We start from the raw sequence: 4,729 nt of genomic DNA, 5'->3' as shown, positions 1-4,729 counted from the left end.
TATATATATATATAATATTCAGCATGCATAGACAGATGTCTATTATGTGTATATTTATATATAACCACTTTCCCTCTCCTGCAGACCATTACTTTGAATGCTGCCCCTCCCTTTTTGTATACTGATTGTAAAACATCCTGTATGAAAGATGCTACAGAAAAATAAATGGTGGTTTTAAAATACGTTGTGCCTGTAGTTTACCATTGATAGGGATGAAAAGCTGCCCCTGATTGGTTTCATATCACATAAACATTGGTGTAATATTAGCATCTTGGCAAATAAGCAGTAGGGAACATTAAAGAGAAGATAAAAGTCACCGTCTCAGAACTCAGGATTTTGCAAAATAAGGAAGCAAGAGCTCACTCAAGCAGCACTGATGACAAATCAGCTGGCTTACTGTGGGCTGCTACATTTCTGCATCCCTTGGCTTTTCTTATTTCAATGCAAACACTTTAGGACCTAATCCACAGCCAAATGATGTCAAAGAAAATGTTACTTTTGAATAGAATGGGCTTGGTGGACACACAGACAATATTTAAACCCATGTCTTCTGAGAAACCAAGGTGATACTGAGCAAAGGATATTTGTCGCTGGCCAGCGAATGATCCCCCTTACAACAGTGGGGCCAACCTTTTAGGCAGGTATGCCAAAAATTAGCCCCATATGCTCAAGTGCCACACCAACCTCTTCCCCTGCCCAATCTGCTGCTCTCCTTTCTGCTCCCTGACCCATGCTACTGTGCTGCCTGCCCCCTCCCTGACCTGCCACATGCCACACAAAGAGGCTGCTGTGCCAATTGTGGCACTTGTGCTGCAGGCCATTCCTGCCCTACAGAAAAGCCAGATGGATAGTACTGTGTGTATAAAAGAAGACTGATTGATCTCACTTAATTCTTTGGTCCCCTATAGAGGTGGTAACCTCAGCTGTGTCAGTCTCCCAAAGCTGAGTACTTTCCTTTGAGGTCACTAGGAGTACCACACACAGCAGCCACACAATCCAACCTGACACATGTCAAAAGCTGCATTTTAACTGGGTTTTTAACTGCAGCTCTGGTCTGACAGGTAAAGCAAAGAATCCCACCTCCCTTTATGATCTACCAGATCTGCTCCACGTGTGTGCCAGAGTCAGCAGCTCAGACTTCAGGCACTACAATGACGTTCGCTGACTTACTCTCTGCAAAACCAGAACAGGTTACAGGAAGTGAAATGGAGGCTGTTGCTTCATGTGCGTCAGTCAAGAGAACTGTAACCAAGGTGAATCAAGTATCCACGTGGAAGCCCAACATTACACTTAATTCCAATGAGGGCTCTGTCTGGATACAATGGGCTTAGTGTGAGGTACTAGAAAAAGGTGCATTAGCCTATTTTAATACACATTAGCAAAAGCTAGAGGTGCACTGATACATTGGTCTGATATCGAATCGGCACTGATATAAAGAAAATTGTCTGCATTGGAAATCAACCTGATGTGGCCAATAATTTGGACGATAAATGCCTGTGCATAGACGCAGCCTCAGCACAGCACACAGGCAGCAAGGAGCGCAGCTGGCAGCTTGGAAAGCTGCGTCCAGCTGGTAAGTCTGTTGTGGTGGCAGGGGGAGGGAAGGAGTGTGGGGGAGGGTGCAGATCAAGGCCCCCACGGTGAAGGAGGGAATGGGGCAGGTGCTGCCCGGCGGGGGCAGGGCAAGCCACAGGACCATCTGAAGGGAACATGTTCCCCCCCCACCCCGCCCCCTGATGTGCGCAGCAGCAAGACCCTCCCCCTCTCCCCACGCACCCTGGACCAGCCATGGCTCCATCCCACACCCCACCTCACCCCACCCTGGCTGGGCAATGCCTGCCCCAGCACCACTCCATCCCTTATTGCAGGGGGTGTTGATCTGCCACCCCCCCTCCCCTTCCACCACAACAGACTTACTAGCTGTATCAGAAATCGGATTGGTACTGGCTGATATGCCTCCTTAAGAAACAGGCAATTGGTATCAGCCCCCCAAATCTCTATCAGTGCACCCTTAGTGAAAGCAAAGGTTTTCATTCCAAAGCTGCCTATGCTTTGACAGGGAGAGGTAGAGCAACTCTCCGCCATTTCTAAAAAAACAAGAGCCTGAGATTTTGATATGCTCAGGTGTCATCTACACTGATAAGAATGGAAAGGAGAGAGCCTGCTGAGTTTCACACAGTCAAGATTAGGTTCAGAAATGACCAGAAAGGCTATTGCTCTATATTTATCTGCCTCTGCTCCCAGAACTCCTTGCAGAAAACACCAGCTACCGTTACTATCAAGCTACCGCATTTGTGAACTTCTAGAAGTTCTGCATGTCTCCTTCCTTCAGCCACTGACCCACAGACACAAAGTACACCTTGGGAAGGTAGCTACTGAAAAAATCACGGGAGCCAGCAGAAGAGGAAGGGGCATCTCCACATATATTCAGTCAGCTGTTGGACTATGGCAGAAGCTTTACTCCACTTGACAAAGGTGGTACAACTGCTGGTAGAAAGGTGTTTGCTGCTGCCAAGTAGCTTTGGGTATGGATGCTCTTAAATCCAGTAACAGAACTGGAGTTCTTCCAGTAGGACATAATAGCACCGACTAGGCTTTAGAATCAAAACCTCACCCCAAAGAAATGGACCTGAAGGCCTCATCCAAGCTGCCCATTGCTCATATCACTTTCTCCTACCTGACTTTCTCTTCCCCTATTCCCATCAGCTCTTCCTCACTCTCAGACCTCCAGGCTCTCCTCTTTCCACACAGGTCCTATTCAGCAAAGGTTCTAGGATCAGGGCCCTAGATTCACAAGAACAACTCTTCTCCTTCCGCTGTCCTGTCTCCTTCCATGCATCCTCTCTATGCTGCTCTCTTCCTGAAGTCCTATCCACTCCACCTAAAAATATTTGTGCTTTGCTATGGTGGAACAGGAAACTTGGCTTCTGCTGTGGCACAGAAGTGCTAGACTCATTTGTTGCATGAATGTATAACAGTAACACAGGGCTCCATTTCCCTGTATCCACTACATCCATAAATTTCCCTAAGCCTCTAGAACTGATCATCACAGACCAGATATTGCTCTAGAGGGCTTAATGCAGTATGACAGTTTCTGTTTCTATGCATGACTGCCCTTAGCATCATGTAATGAACACAGATGTACTGTTAAGTATGTAACTTTTAACTCTTGGCTCGTTTCTAAGATAAGCCATTGACAAATACCTCCCCCACCCCACCCCGTGAGGTGTCTGGCTTGCTCAGATAAAGTTTAATGGCAGAATTCAGTGGCTGTACAAGTTGGCCTTTTTCAGGCAAGGCTGATCATAAGTGTTCATTACCCACAACTCCCAAATACTGTCCACATCAGCTAAGCACTTAGGAAAAAAAAATCTAACTCCATAAACTGGCTCCTTTGCAGCTATGCACCAATGCAAAAGGAAAAACAGTGTAACCTGGTGACAATTCACAAAATGGAAAAAAGTATAGGCTATTTTAAGTTATAGTTGCTTATCCCTAGTCAGCTTTTTCAAGCTCTGTTCACTTTTTTCCTCCACAATACCAAAGCCCTGCTGAAGCACCTGATTTATACAGACACTGTGGAGCCAAGTTAAAGGTAACACACTGCTTCTTCTGGTAAAGTGCGTTTTTGGGGGAGGGGTTTCACGTCTGTCAGCAGCCATTTTTTTGATTTATAAATTGGTTACTGTACAGATGTGAAGGTGGCTAAGGAACAGACAGGACACTAACATATTATATTTCTGCTGTAGAGCAAACTTACCTGGGGTCCAAGGCTGGATCCATGCTGAAGGGCTCTCTGCAGGCTAGATCCAGTAAAAAACATGGGCCATGGTCACTGCAGCAGTGGTGAATCCAACAAGAGTAAGGGGGTAGCAGTGGTGGCAGGTCTTGGGGCAGTGGCAGCAAGCCAAACTCACTGCTGGCTGCCATGACCAAAGAGGCCCTACCTTCCATGCAACTTCTGGTTGCCTAGAAAGAGGCTCCACTGGCCAGATCCAGCCCATGAACTGGATGTTTGATACCCCTGCTCCACAGCAATGGTGCTCAACCTTTGGCCCATGGGATAAATGTTGTCCATGAAGCCCTCGTGAACAGACTGCTTAACACAGTATTTGTTTGCTCAAATAAGGGTATGTCAGTGTGGCTCCTGCTGGAGCTCTACACAAACATATGAGCATGACAGTGCAGGCTGTGGCTGAAGCCACCACTTTTGCATGACTCTGGCCAAAGCCTACACCAACAACTTGTGAGTCCAAAGAGCAACCTGTGCATGCAAAGTTTGGGCAATGCTTTTCTTTGAGGCCCTCAGCCCATCTGTAAAAACGGTGAGCATCACTGCTATACAGTGCACATTACTCACTTAGACCCACACCCATGTATCACTTTGAAAAAGGAGACATTTTCTACAGGCAGATGAGCTGGCATCTAAATCATGGACAGAAACTAAGCAAAATATTACAAGTTCAAACATAACCTTTTATTAAACACTGCAATTTCTAGCCCATCATGAACCACAAACAAAAACTAGACTGACCATGCGCTGGACAATGTTATGTAACTTGTCATTCATACACAATCACTAACAACGGACTCTTGCATTCTTTCAAAATATGCAGACACAAGTACAGGCCAAACTAGGTTATATACACAAGTAGTGTTATTCATGTGAAATAAAATAATTTTTTAAAAAACAAAAAATTCTGTCATCACACACATTAGCTTAAAGGGG

This window comes from Crocodylus porosus, unplaced genomic scaffold (genome assembly GCF_001723895.1).
Source record: "Crocodylus porosus isolate Cpor-Errol unplaced genomic scaffold, CroPor_comp1, whole genome shotgun sequence".
NCBI lineage: Eukaryota > Metazoa > Chordata > Crocodylia > Crocodylidae > Crocodylus > Crocodylus porosus.
Note: the sequence above shows the minus strand (reverse complement) of the source record.